This window comes from Hyla sarda, chromosome 1, assembly GCF_029499605.1.
Source record: "Hyla sarda isolate aHylSar1 chromosome 1, aHylSar1.hap1, whole genome shotgun sequence".
Lineage (NCBI taxonomy): Eukaryota > Metazoa > Chordata > Amphibia > Anura > Hylidae > Hyla > Hyla sarda.
The window spans coordinates 195,525,461-195,541,085 of NC_079189.1; the positions used below are offsets into that span (position 1 = coordinate 195,525,461).

At 46.1% G+C, this 15,625-nt stretch overlaps 1 long non-coding RNA gene across 1 annotated transcript in view; it reads right to left on the minus strand.

Moving 5' to 3' along the window:
- Positions 1–12,515, minus strand: part of LOC130362310 (uncharacterized) — a 47,635-nt gene extending 35,120 nt beyond the window's left edge. The window contains exon 1 of the long non-coding RNA XR_008891351.1: positions 12,400–12,515. This is a non-coding gene — a long non-coding RNA (uncharacterized LOC130362310). The remainder of the gene's footprint in view (positions 1–12,399) is intronic.
- Between the last annotated feature and the right edge of the window lie 3,110 nt (positions 12,516–15,625).

Below are 15,625 nucleotides of genomic sequence, written 5' to 3' on the forward strand. Positions count from 1 at the left end.
GCCATATAGTGCCTGAATGACACAGCGTGGAGGTGGCGGCAGCATGAGGAGACCATATAGTGGCTGAATGACACAGCCTGGAGTTGGTGGCAGCATGAGGAGATCATATAGTGTCTTAATGACCCAGCGTTGAGGTTTCGGCAGCATGAGGAGACCATATAGTTCCTTAATGACACAGCGTGGAAGTGGTGGCAGCATAAGGAGGCCATATAGTGGCTGAATGACACAGCGTGGAGGTGGCGGCAGCATGAGGAGACCATATAGAGGCTGAATGACACAGCCTGGAGTTGGCAGCAGCATGAAGAGACCATATAGTGGCTGAATAACACATCCTGGAGTTGGCGACAGCATGAGGAGATCATATAGTGGCTGAATGACCCAGCGTGGAGGTGGTGGCGGCAGCATGAAGAGACCATATAGTGCCTGACTGACACAGTGTGGAGGTGGCGGCAGCATGAGGAGACCATATAGTGGCCGAATGACACAGCCTGGAGTTGACAGCAGCATGAGGAGAACATATAGTGGCAGAATGACACGGCCTGGAGTTGGCGGAAGCATGAGGAGACCATATAGTGGCTGAATAACACAGCCTGGAGGTGGCATCAGCACAAGGAGAACATATGGTGGCAGAATGAGACAGCCTGGAGGTGGCAGCAGCAGCAGTAGGAGTCCTGAATGTGACTCGGTGACAGAGTGGTGCAGTGGGTGGCAATCCAGTACCCGGTGACATAGGTGGGTGAAAAAAGGAGAACTTGGCATCAGATGTGTGGCATCAGGAGGGTAGCAGGATCAGAATAGTAGCTGAGGCAGGTAGGCAGAAGAAAATGGTCTCTTTTGTAAAAGTGTTAGTGTGCACAAGTAAGTATTGAGGATATGCATTATGTAAAACTTAACTTTTAATAATATGCTTAGGATAAAAAATATGGACCCTAAATATTTTTTTAAAGCACACAAAAGGAAAGGTGTGCAAAAAAATCCTCGTGCCAACCACACCACCAAGTATTGATGTGATGGAAAGACCTCTAAAAGGTACAAGGGAACAACAGTAGGGGTAAAAACTCCCCCTGTAAGGCCCTACTCTCGAATTATTAATTCCCTTCTTGGCAAGTGTTACTTGCCCTAAAAAGGGCAGCCCCACACAGAAACCTCTCCCTATTTCCACCTACAAACACTGCAATTTCCTAGTGTTTTTAGGTGGAAATAGGGATTGGTTCCTATGTGGGGCTGCCCTTTTTAAGACGAGTAACACTTTCCTCGAAAAGGTGGAAAGGAACAAGGTATTGTCCATTGTAGCAGGTGGGGGTAAAAACTTCCCCTGTAAGGCCCTACTCTTGCCCTATAATTACTTTCTTTGCAAGTGTTACTCACCCTAAAAAGGACATCCCCACCCTGGGAAATGGCTTGTTTGTAGGGGGAAATAGAAAGAGGTTCCTGTGTGAGGCCACCCTTGTTAGAAGGGAACACTTGCCAAGAAGGGAATTAATAATGCGAGAGTAGAGCCTTACAGGGGAAGTTTTTACCCCCAATGGTTACAATGGACCATACATTGTTCCCTTCCACCTTTTAGAGGTCTTTGCATCACATCAATACTTGGTGATGTAGGTGGCACATGTTTTTTTTTTTGTTTTTTTTGCACACCTTTCCTTTTTTGATTTGTTTGGTTTCAAAAAATTTCTAAAAATTTGGGGTACATATATTTTATCCTAAGAATATTATTAAAAGTTAAGTTTTAAGAAATGTATATCCTCAATACTTACTTGTGGTCTGATGTGGAGGAATATGTGTAACTGGGGAGCAGCGCCTTAAATATGTTTTGCACTATGCATATTTGTGAAGTGTTGGTGTGGCACCATGGTCAATCTACTCTTATGCATCATTCATTGATGGGTGGAAATCCTGGCTGATCCATGCCTGATTCTTCTTCACAAAGGTCAGTCTCTCCACATTTTTCGTGGACAGACAAGTTCTCCTTGGGGTTACTATGGCCCCCGCCGCACTAAACACCCGCTCTGATGGCACACTACTAACTGGGCAGTACAGCTTTTCCAGGGCAAACTCTGCTAGGTGCAGCCACAAATCAAGTTTTTTGCAAATCAAGTCCATGGTATCTTCAAGGTGTGTTGGCATGGTCATGTCAAGGTATGCTATCACCTGCTGGTTCAGGTTCTGCTTCAGGTCTACCTGCTGCTGCTGATGAGTTGCTTCACTATGAGGGTAAAGAAAGCTATTCATCAGCGACTGTAGACTTAGGCTGCTGCTGATGGAGCTGGTACTGCTCCTGTCACCCCTCCCCTCCCCAGCAACCATGGCAGTGGAAGGTGAGCACAGAGGGCCCCCCGAGTCAGACCTGCAAGAGGATGGATGATGGCGCAGTTAAGCATCGGCCAACTGATTATATAGGATGTCTCTGTAGTAGGTGAGTTTTTCCTCCCTCTCAGTGGGTGTAAAAAAGGCCCCCATTTTGTGCCGGTAGCGAGGGTCCAATAAGGTGGAGCGGTTGAAGTCATCCCACTGCCCAATGGTGACAATTTGGCGGTCACTACCAGAGATGAGCGAATCGAAGCAGACGAACCCGAATTTGTTACGAAATTCAGGAAATATTCGCAATGAATGCGAATATCGCCGCAATTCTGTCGCACGAATCACTTCATTAAACTCCATTTTAAAGGGTTCCAGGCTCCCAGACACCTAAAATGGCGGATCCACATGTCAGTACATGGGGTAGGGGATGCTGGGAAGGCGGCAAGGGAAGGGAGGTAGGCGGGATGCAGGATTCAGCCTATCAGCATTCAGTTACCCCTGTGATGTCACAGCCCCATATAATCAGCAGCCATTTTGCAGCTGCTCATTTCATGCCATACACTGCAGAGAGAGGGGAATGGCTGCATGTCTCTGTGTGTTACACAGACATGCTGAATTGATCATACCGCAGCGTTCCACTTCCAACTCAGCATTGTGGACTGAGCAGTGCAGTGCTTGTTCTCACTGAAAAGGATTTTTATGCCAGCCATTAATCTCCCAGTCACTTTATTCAGCATTTTATCAGAGAGGGGTAGATAGCTTTTCGTTGCCTCATACATTTCAACAAGCTGCCTCAACTTCATCAACCTAAGCAGAGGAGGCATGAATGACTTTTCAGCGCAATTCTGTGTATTTTTTCCACAATAAATCATCTGCTGCTTATACTAGTCTGTAGACCAGTGATTCCCAACCGGGGTGCCGCGGCACACTGGTGCGCCGTTCGGCACTGCCCGTTTGCCGCAGGATTTTGCTGCCAAAATTATTATTATTTTATTTTTTTACATTTCCCTCCCCAGCGCAAAAGGGGGAAGGAAGTTTGTGTGCGCTGTGGATGCGCCTGAGGCTGTAACAGGACCTGCGATTATGTCACCCTTAGTGTGGAGCGGCATAGGCCATATTCGAATTCGCGATATTTCGAGAATATATGGACGAATATTCGTCATATATTCACTAAATTAGCATATTCCTAATATTCGCGTTTTATTTTCGCATATGCAAATTTTCACATATGCGGAAATTTGCACGCCAGTCTCACACAGTAGTATTAGAGCCTTCTTTACACCACACAAGCTGGAAGCAGAGAGGGATGATCACTGTGATGTGTACTGGGAAAAAAAACAAAAAAGGAATATTCGTAATTGCGAATATATAGTGCTATATTCTATTCGCGAATTTGAGAATATGCGACATTTGCAAATAAAATCCGCATTGCGAATATTCGCCAGCAACACTAGTCACTCAAATGGAGGAGTCATATGATCAGGGGCTGCTGTTCTAGGCCTCAGTGTACCCCTACGTCACCCAGCGTCCCTTAGCTTCCCCCTCCCCCCTGCGGCCCAGAGAGGGGAAGTATGCGGAAGCTGCATCGGGCCGGTGTAGTGACCCGTGCCCCAGTGTCCCTTTCCCCCCTGCGGCACAGTGAATGATTGCCCTGCCGGAGAGGGGAAGAAAAGGGAAGAAAAATGGGTTGCTTAAGGTACTGTACCATGTCCATCACCCCCCCCCTCACCCATGTCCATCCCCCCCCCCCCTCACCCATGTCCATCCCCCCCCCCCCACCCATGTCCATTCCCCCCCCCCCTCACCCATGTCCATCCCCCCCCCCTCACCCATGTCCATCCCCCCCCTCACACATGTCCATCCCCCCTCCCCTCACCCATGTCCATCCCCCCTCCCCTCACCCATGTCCATCCCCCCCCCTCACCCATGTCCATCCCCCCCACCATCCCCCAAGGTTGGGAAACACTGCTGTAGACGGTATAATAACCAGCAGTTCACTCCATTCTTAATACTCTTTGACAGAGTGCAATTTTGGGTTTAATACACTTTTTTTTTGTGGTGCTGCACTGTTGTGTACTGCTGCTGTTGTGCAAAAATATGTTTTTTCAGCAGACTGTAGTGCATTTTTCTGCCCTCATACGTGCATACCACATACCTACATCTAATTAGTGCACTTTTTTTGTACCTGTTAATCTAAGGGCCTACATACTGTGAAAGGACAGCCAAAAGTAATCATCGGCAGTTTTTCGGCGCATTGTAGCATATTTTTCTGCCCTCATAAGTACATACCGCGTATGTACATCTAAGTAGTGTACTATTGTGTACCTGTTAATCTGTCAAGGGCCTACATACTGTGAAAGAATAGCCAAAAGTACTCATCGGCTGGTGTTTTCCAACAATACAGAGTTTTTAGGAGCATTGTAGCGCATTTTTCTGCCCTCATCAGTGCATACTACATACCTACATCTAAGTAGTGTACTATTGTGTACCTGTTAATCTGACAAGGGCCTACATACTGTGAAAAGACAGCCAAAAGTAATCACCGACTGGTGTTTTACAAAAATACAGAGTTTTTTGGCGCATTGTAGCTCATTTTTCTGCCCTCATAAGTGCATACCGCATACGTGGATCTAAGTAGTGTTCTATTTTGTACCTCTTAATCTGTCAAGGGCCTGCATACTGTGAAAGTCCAGGCAAAAGTACTCATTGGCTGGTGTTGTACTCAGAAACTTTTTTAAGTGTACTGTAGAGCATTTTTCTGCCCTCATCAGTGCATACCACATAAGTACATCTAAGTAGTGCACTATTTTGTTCCTGTTAATATGTCAAGGGCCTAGATACTGTGAAAGGACAGCCAAAAGTGCACACCTGCTGCTGTTCTAGACAAATACTGTTTTAAGAATAGTGAAGCGTATTGTACTCCCCTCATGTACGCACTATGTCAAGCAGGGAAGTGCCAGGATGGGCATAGAGGAGTGGCAGAGGCCTAAATCCTTCAGACAGAGGTTGCAGCAGACTAGGGGTGAGTGGCAGCAGGAGTCACAGCGAGAGGCCTGAGCTCCTGTTATCAGCTAGCATTCGTGTCTCGACCAGCAACCCATCTGCTGTCGTCGATTGGTTAACACGGTCATCCATTTCATAACAAGTGACATCTAACACCCCCAGTCAACAGTCAGTGGGTTCCTCAGACACATCCCTCAGTTGGCATGGCCTGCTGGGAGCAGTCCCTGTCCTCCCATTGCCTCTGTCCTATGCTGTTCCCTCTTCTACAGAAGTATCTTATGCTGTGGGTTCAGCTCCACTATTCACTGAGGACAACCTAATAGAGGACAATCAGCAGCTACTGCCCAGCCAAGGAGTAGAGGAGACATGCGCGGCTTCCTCCGCTAGGTGGGTAAGTAGTGATGAGGAGAGTGACGTGGGAGGCGGTGTTGCCAGGGTTCAGGGTCCTGAAGCAGACACTGTTGAGGAACCTGAGGAGGACATCAGTGATGTACAGACACAACTCGATGATGATGAAGCCCGGAATAGGGGTTACTGGAGACGGCAGCAGTAGCAGTCAATTAGCGCGGACTGTTGGTGGGAAAATGAGCTTCTCGGCGGTGTGGCAGTTTTTCATCAAGCATCCGGAGGAGGAAGATATGTCGGCAGAAGGTGAAGTGTGGCCAGGGTCCCAATTTTGGCACCACAGCCCTGCGTCATCACATGCTTCGCTACCATAAAGCGGCCTGGGAGAACTGTGGCTCTGATGTAGTGGTCCAGCCTGCTGCAGCACCAGTGGCATGCCGCTCCCTGTTTCAGCCAGCCAAGGCTCCACCACCTTAGCCATAGGGAGCTGTGTGTCATACCCTCCTTCTGTTGCTCCAGATGCTCCTGCTTCTCCCACTTTTACTCAGCCATTCCGCCAACAATCCATCCGCGAAGCCATGTCCAAGAGACAACAGTATGCGCCCACTCATCCAATGGCGCAGAAGCTGAATGTGCTCCTGTCCTGTCTAAGTTGCTGGTGCTGCAGTCCCTCCCTTTTCAAGTGGTGGACTCTGCACCTTTCAGAGAACTGATGGCTTTTGCCGAGCCGAGGTGGAGAGTGCCAAGCCGTCATTTCTTTGCGAAGAAGGCAGTACCAGCCCTGCACAATTTTGTGGAAGAGAAGGTGGGCCAGTCCTTGAGCCGGTCGGTGTGTACCAAAGTGCCCGGCAGTGCCGACATCTGGAGCTGTAACTATGGTGAGGGACAATACATGTCCTTTACGGCTCACTGGGTGAATGTGGTTCCTGCACAGCCACAACCCCAACTTGGACAGGTCACACCGCTTCCTACTCCACACTGTCAGCCCGTTGGCCCTGTGACAGTGTGCGACTCTGCCGCCTCATCCTCCACAGTGTCCTCAGCCTCCACTGCATGGACAAGTCTCAGTGGCCCTTCAGCATACCATGTGTGCAGAGCACGGTGCTGTCACGCTGTTCTTCACATGGTTTGCCATGGTGAAAAGAGTCACACAGGGGAGGAACTGCTAAGAGTCATTTGTAAAGAAATCGGAGCATGGCTTACTCCACTAAATCTGGAAATAGGAACCATGGTGACTGACAACGGGAAGGACACTTGCGCCCTGCATGGCACACATTTTAAATCTGGTTGTCAAGCAGTTCTTGAAGTGTTCCCCCCATTTGCAAGACATCCTAAGAATGGGAAGGAAACTTTGCATGCACTTCAGCCACTCGTACACCGCAAAGCACACTCTCCTTCAGCATCAGAATGGTGTCCCCCAGTATAGTCTGATTTGTGATGTTGCCACACGTTGGAATTCCACCCTTCATATGTTGGACCGACTGTATGAACAGAGAAAAGCTATCACCGATTTCTTGATGATCCAAGTGGATACGGGTACTCTCATGTGTAACTTCAATGTGAACCAGTGGCAACTCATACGTGACACCTGCCGTTTCCTCAGGCCCTTTGAGGAAGCCACATTATACATAAGTCGCCAGGATTACGGGATGAATTACATCATTCTACTGCTTCATTTCCTACAACAAGTGTTGGAAACGATGGCTGTTTAGGGCAATGGAGACAACATGAGCCCTGTGGGGGCTAAACTGGAGGAGGAGGAGGAAGAGGGGCACAGTGGAGCACAGTTTTTAGGTTTCATGAGATGGGCGGTGTTTCTAGTCATCTGATAGGAGAGGAGGAGCATGATCAACTAGAGGAGCTAGAGGGTTATGAGGAAGGCGAGACAGAGGACCCAGAAACACGGTGGCAGTATACAGTGGAGATTAAGGCAGGGAGTCCCTCCGAGTCACTTGCACAAATGGCACGATGCATGCTCACCTGCTTGCGTAGTGACAGCCGAATTGTCACCAGCGGGATGACTTCTGGCTCTCCACCTTATTGGACCCTCGCTACCGGCACAAAATGGGGGAGCTTTTTTACACCCACTGAGAGGGAGGACAAACTGACCTACTACAGAGACATCCTATCTAGTCAGTTGGCCGATGCCTATCGGCGCCATCGTCCATCCACTAGCAGTTCTTACTCGGGGGGCCCTCTGCGCTCACCTGCCACTGCCATGGCTGCTGGGGAGGGGTGGGGTGGCAGGAGAAGTACCAGCTCCATCAGCAGCAGCCTGAGTCTACAGTCGCTGATGAGTACCTTTCTTCACCCGCATAGTGAAGCAACTCATCAGCAGCAGGAGACATGGAGCAGGACCTGAACCAGCAGGCCTTGACATGGCCATGCCAACATACATTGAAGATCCGCTGGATTTCTGGGCAGCTAAACTTGATTTATGGCCGCAACTAGCAGAGTTTGCCCTGGAAAAGCTGTCCTGTCTGCCCAGTAGTGTGGCATCAGAGCGGGTGTTTAGTGCGGTGGGGGCCATAGTCACCCCAAGGAGAACTTGTCTGTCCATGAAAAATGTGGAGAGACTGACCTTTGCGAAGATTAATCAGACATGGATCAGTGAGGATTTCCACCCACCAATGCCTGATGCATCAGAGTAGATTGACCATGGTGCTACACCAACACTTCACAAATATGGATAGTGCCAAACAGATTTAAGGCACTGCTCCCCAGTTACAAACATTCCAGCCACCTTCATCACCGGGTACTTGTATTGCCACCCACTGCACCACTCTGTCACCAGGTCACTTTCAGGACTCCAGATGCTGCTGCTGCCACCTCCAGGCTGTTTCATTCAGCCACTATTTTGTCTCCTTATGCTTCTGCCAACTCCAGGCTTTACCATTCAGCCACTATATGGTCTCCTTGTGCTTCGGCCAACTTCAGGCTGTACCATTCAGACACTATATGGGCTCCTTATGCTTTCCCCACCTCCAGGCTGTGTCATTCAGCCAATATATTGATTTCTGATGCTGCTGGCACTGTCTTGGATATTACAATTTTTTAAATGTTACCATTAGCAAACATACATGCTCATTTGAGATTTCAACATTGATCTTTTAATGTTAGGGGTTGTGAAACGCTCTTATGTACGCATCCTGCTGCCTGCTCCAGGCTGTGTGTTTCAGCAACTATAGCATGATAATAAAAATTTAGTTTTAGGGAGGGTCTCCTAAATTGCGGTCTTTGTGTCCGTGCTTTATTGGCCTGGATTTTGGCGAATTTCATTTAGAGAAGACATCACCTGTGAGTCACTTTATGTAACTATAATCTCTTATACTGTCTGCAGAGCTTGTTTGTACAGCTGGTACCTACCTCTGTATGGTCAGTAGGTGGGAATATTGGCAGATTTTTAGGGCAATTTCACAGAAAACAGAATAGGGTATATTAGATTATAGTGCAGTGCAGTGCAGTACAACATTGTGCAGCACTGTAGTCTGCTATAATCTAATAAGAAATATAGAAATCTATATATATATATATATAAAACTCAACGTGTGTGTGTGTGTGTGTGTATGTATGTATGTATGTATGTATGTATGTATGTGTGTATGTTCCAATAAAACTTTCAAACGGCTAAAGATATTAACATGAAACTTGGCACACATGTTACTTATATGTCAACAACAAACATAGGATAAGTAATTTAACCCTTACTCACCCCCATTTGCCAGGGGCGGGGCTTATGTTTAAAGTCCCATGCAAGTCAATGGGAAATATATGTTACCGCATAACTTCCAAACGGCTGGAAATATTTCGATAATACTTGGTCACATGTTACTTCTATGTCCACTTAAAATATAGGGTAGTTACTTTAACCCTTAATTACCCCCATTTGTGGGGTCGGGGTTATTTGTTTAAAGTCCCATGCAAATCAATGGGAAATGTATGTCTCCAATATAATTTCCGTACGGCTGGAGCTATTTCAATACCTGGTGCACATATTACGGGTCGGAATAGGAGGACAGGATAGGAGGACGGGATAGGAGGTCTGGATAGGAGGTTGGGATAGGAGGTCGAGATAGGAGGTTGAGATATGAGGACGGGAAAGGAGTAGTGTTGCTCGCGAATATTCGCAATTCGAATTTTATTCGCGAATATCGCATATTCGCGAATTGGCGAATATTCGCGAATATAGCGCTATATATTTTATTTTATTTTTTCTTCACAGTACACATCACAGTGTTCATCCCTCTCTGCTTCCAGCTTATGTGGTGTAAGAAGGCTCTAATACTACTGTGTGAGACTGGTGTGCAAATTTTCGCATCTGCGAAAATTTGCATATGCATATTTTCGCATATGCGAATTTTCGCTTATGTTAATTTTGTATATGCAAATTTTCGCGCATGTTAATTTTCGCACACATGAATATTCGCATATGCGAAAATAAAACGAGAATATTACGAATATGAGAATATTCGCGAATATTACGAATATTCGTCCATATATTCGCGAATATTCGCGAATTCGAATATGGCCTATGCCGCTCAACACTAGAAAGGAGGTCGGGATAGGAGGACGGGATAGGAGGTCAGGATAGGAGGTCGGAAAAGGAGCTCGAGATTGGAGGACAGGATAGGAGGTCGGGATAGGAAGTCGAGATAGGAGGACGGGATAGGAGGACGCGATAGAAGGACGGGATAGGAGGTCGAGATAGGAGGACAGGATAGGAGGACGGGATAGAAGGATGGGATAGGAGGACTAGATAGGAGGTCGGGATAGGAGGACGGGATAAGAGGACGGGATAGGAGGACAGGATAGTAAATCGGGATAGTAGCTCGAGATATGAGGATGGGATAGGAGGTCGGGATAGGAGGTCGACATAGGAGGATGGGATAGGAGGTCGAGATAGGAGGACGGGATAGGAGGACGGGATAGAAGGAAGGGATAGGAGGACGTGATAGGAGGTCGGGATAGGAGGACAGGATAGCAGATCGGAATAAGAGGTCGGGATAGGAGGTCGGGATAGGAGGACGGGATAGGAGGTTGAGATAGGAGGACGGGATAGGAGGTCAGGATAGGAGGTCAGGATAGGAGGTCGGGATAGGAGCTCGAGATTGGAGGACGGGATAGGTCGGGATAGGAAGTCGAGATAGGAGGACGGGATAGGAGGACGCGATAGAAGGACGGGATAGGAGGTCGAGATAGAAGGACAGGATAGGAGGATGGGATAGGAGGACGAGATAGGAGGTCGGGATAGGAGGACGGGATAAGAGGACGGGATAGGAGGACAGGATAGGAAATCGGGATAGGAGCTCGAGATATGAGGACGGGATAGGAGGTCGGGATAGGAGGTCGAGATAGGAGGATGGGATAGGAGGTCGAGATAGGAGGACGGAATAGGAGGACGAGATAGAAGGAAGGGATAGGAGGACGTGATAGGGGGTCGGGATAGGAGGACAGGATAGCAGATCGGAATAGGAGGTCGGGATAGGAGGTCGAGATAGGAGGACGGGATAGGAGGTCAGGATAGGAGGTGGGGATATGAGAATGAGATATGGGGTTGGGATATGACAACAATATATGAGGACGGCATATGAAGTCAAAAGCTTCTTACTTTGTTTATTTTTCTCCCCAAAAAGGATTAGGAAGGAAAAACCGGGCAACGCCGCGTACTCAGCTAGTACAAAATAAAATTAAATTGTTCCTGGTACAGACCTTTAGCCCAGGGCATAGGCCTTGAGCGGGGCCTCAAAATTACGTTTTTAAGGGGGTACTCCAGTGGAAAACTTTTTTTTCTTTTCTTTTATCAACTGGTGCCAGAAAGTTAAAAAATCTTAATCCTTCCAGTACTTATTAGCTGCTGAATACTACAGAGGAAATTATTTTCTTTTTGGGACACAGTGCTCTCTGCTGACATCATGACCACAGTGCTCTCTGCTGACATCTCTGTCCATTTTAGGAACTGTCCAGAGTAGGAGAAAATCCCCATAGCAAACATATGCTGCTCTGGAGAGTTCCTAAAATGGACAGAGATGTCCGCAGAGAGCACTGTGGTCATGATGTCAGCAGAGAGCTCTGTGTTCCAAAAAGAAAATAATTTCCTCTGTAGTATTTAGCAGATATTAAGTACTGGAAGTTTTAACATTTTTAATAGAAGTAATTTACAAATCTGTTTAACTTTCTGGCACCAGTTGATAAAAAAATTAAGTTTTCCACTGGAGTACCCCTTTAAGCTTTTCAATTTAAGCTTCTTTTACAGATGCTCAATAGGATTCATAGAAAACCACTTCAGAATAGTCCAATATTTTTCTCTTTGTTATTCTTGGGTGTTTATATTTATGTGTTTTGGGTCATTATCTTGTTGGAGGACCCATGACCTGCAAATAAGACCAAGCTTCCAGACACTGGGCAGCACATTTTACTCCAGAATACCTTTATAATCTTGAGATTTCACTGTACCCTGTACATATTCAAGACTCTGTGACGGAAGCACAGCAAAGCAGCTTTACAGTAGGTAGCGTTCCTTTTTTGTTTGCTTCATTTTTGTGTCTGCAAATATAGAGCAGATGTGACTTGCCAAAAAGCTTTGGTTTTGGTCTCATGTGTTCAAAGGAAAAGCCACAAAGCTTCTGGGAGAATATCCTTTAGACAGATGAGACAAAACTGGAGCTTTTAGCAAGTGACATCAGGTCTATGTTTGTGCACATGTAAAGAATGGCTATTCAATAACTTACATCACAAAGCCAGAGGCTTTACCTTAAAAAAAGCTTCTGACAGGTTTCCTTTAAGGGTTAATTTAAATCCAATGAGAGAGATTTATCAAAACCTGTGCAGGGGAAAATTTGACCAGTTGCCCATAGCAACCAATCAACTTGCTTCTTTCATAAAAAAAAAAAAAAAGTCTCTGGCAAATAAAAGCAATAATGCAATCTGATTGGTTGCTATGGGCAACTGGTCAACTTTTCCTCTCCACAGGGTTTGATACTTGAGCCTATAACCCTATTGCCTCCCCTCCTAGGTTGTTCATTGTAATCCAAGACCTGGCACCACGTTTGGGATATAGTGTCCCACAGATATAAAATGCTGGGAAATGGGCAAATGGGCATTTTTGCAGACTTGTGTTTGCCCGCATGGTCCTGCACATGTAAATTAGGACCTCATGGGCAGTTTAACAAGTATTACAGGTAAAAAGGCTTTTTTTTTTAACTTGTTTTATTGAAAAGTGAAGGGAAAAAAGTACAATAACATTATATCAGAATAATGCCCAAAAACAACATAATAATAGTATGTTAGACAAGTGTTACAAGCAAGCAAGGGTAAATGAAAAAATATCAGTCACATATAATAGAGGAAGCATTGTTTGTTATAAGCATTGGTATACATAAGAAGAAAGATTACTGCACAGTACAATAGCAATAAAAGACGCAAACAAGGCTGTATCAGCACTCAAGGCCCTTCTGTAGAGAGGATCACAGACTATATAAGGAGGCAGTGGAATATTGTGTTAGGGGTAAGGCGCACAATGAATTAGGACATTTTTTTATTTTATAAACAATTTGAGAGAAGAGTACAATTGTGTTACGAGAGCTTTCCATTTAGTTGGAGTTTGGGGGGGTGTCAGATCCATCCACCTGAGGGCAATTGTTATTTGTGCCAAGAAAGCACTTCCTGTAGGAAAATACGGGCATGGCCCCGCCATATCGCCTATTATAGGACACCAAATAAAGAAAAAGATCCTGATGAGACTTCTGCACTTGTCTACAGGTGTCTTGGCCCAGTCCTCAAAAGCCAACTGCTCCAGTTGTCTCAGGTACAGAGGTGCCATTGGTAGGGTCCAGGGGGGACCCGGTAAGTGGCTGGGCCCTACACTCGGGGCAACACCAGTGACTGTCACTTTAATGCCAGCCTTTATAGCCACACACATCATGTGCCAGCTGGGGCTGGCCGCTGCCACTTTAATGTAGTAGTGGCTGCCGGGAGGTAGCATAGCGAACGTCACTGACCTACAGGGCGGGTATGGAGAGTGGCACAATGAGTGGTGACAGTGAGAGCCTTCCTGGACCCTGGCAGCTGTCACCCTGGTCTGAAGGAGTAGCAGGGGGAATGCGCTGGTCGACCTGGCCTCAGAACAATAACTAGCGGTCAGCTTTTGTGCTCTACTGCAACTCCAATCCATAGTCAGATGAAACATTCTGCTATGGATCATAATAGTGGGTCCCATCCAACCCCATATCAGAGTAGCAGTGGAGCACAGAAGCCACAACATAAAACTATATAGGGACAAGGAGCACAGAGAGGGCCTATAACTATGGGGGCACAGAGGGGTCCTACAACTATGGGGACACTGAGAGGGGGCTTACAACTATGGGGGCACAGGAAGGGGGCCTACAACTATGGGGACACTGAGAGAGGGACTACAACTATGGGGGCACAGGGAGGGGGCCTACTACTATGGGGACACAGAGAGGGCACTATTATTGTGTAGGGCCATACACATGTGGAGTTTGTAAAGAAGTGGGCATTGCCTAACATGTGCCTAAAATACAATGATTATGTTGTTTTGGCCATTATTCTGATATAATGTTATTGCACTTTCTTTCTTCCCTTCACTTTTCAATAAAACAAATAAACAAACAAACAAAAAAACCTTTTCACATGTAATGTCACATTTGAAGTGTACTTGCTAAACTGCCCATGAGGTCCTACCTAATGTGCAGGACCATCCTGGCAAATAAGTCTGCAAAAAGTCCCCTTTGCCCATTTCCCAGCATTTTGCCCTTTGCCCATTTCCCAGCATCTGTGGGACACTCTACATCCCAAAAGTGGTGCCTGCTCTTAGACTATAATAAACAACCTAGGAGGGGAGGCAATAGGGTTGTAGACTTACAAAGGGATTGGCATGGTGACAGTATTAGTTAAAAATGAAAAATAATTTCTAAAAAAGGATGAAATGTAAGGGTATGCCCACATAAAGTGCCCACAGTATCTAGGACTATAGCAAGTTTGCACATATCGGAAGGAATGCTACATACTTTATGCAGCCTACTGGAAGTGAGATAGCAATAATGTATAATATAAACTGAATCAACCTATTATTTGCCACTGGGAAAACAGTAAGGTGGGAGGGCAGTATATCCGTATGACCATCATTTGTAAGCGATGGTATATGATGTGTTAACAGAGGGTTATATGAGAAACCTTGGCTTGAATGAAGTGAGTATAAAGGATGGACCCCAAGACTGTAGTACCCCAATGAGTAAACAATTTGATATTGGTGGTTTAGGTTGTGGGAATTAGCTATGTAGGGACATTAGTGTAAGTATCTATGAAAAGCCTCATGGTGTAGTGAAAAATCATTCCGTAGCTGCATGAAGGATTTCAAAATATCAGATAAACATGTATTTAATAGCGAAGCACTGGCTGTCCTGAGATCGTATAATGGCGCTCTTGGTGTTTCTTGTGGCTGTCTAGTTAGATAGCTTTGTCTGGTAGATAGGATGTGCAGTTTTTATCTGGCAGTGGCGGGGACCTTATTCATTACACCAGGGCATTGATTCTACAGAATCAGCTATCGGAGGATAAAATGGAGCAGCAAGTACCTGATAGGTATTTTGGGGTTTACTATCAGTCATAGCAAACAGTAATTCAATAAAGTAAGTGCTGCTCATCCAAAGAAAACAAATGATAAAGAGTAGCAGGATAAATCACCTAGACAGAGCCATAAAATCCCCAATAGAGCTGACCTTAATACATCACATCAGTAGAATACAAAAGCCCATGTCAGAGCCGGCCAAATAAACGAAACAACTGAACAGATCACTCATCACTTACTGCACTGTAAGGCTGGGGAGAAGGAGCCAGACAAAAGAACAGGCTGGGGAAAGTACAACGCCATACAAATAAACAGTGGAGACGTAGTCTAGTCTATGCATCCTTACCCACTTCTGTGGGGTCACTAAGCTGAAATAGTGAATCAAAATCC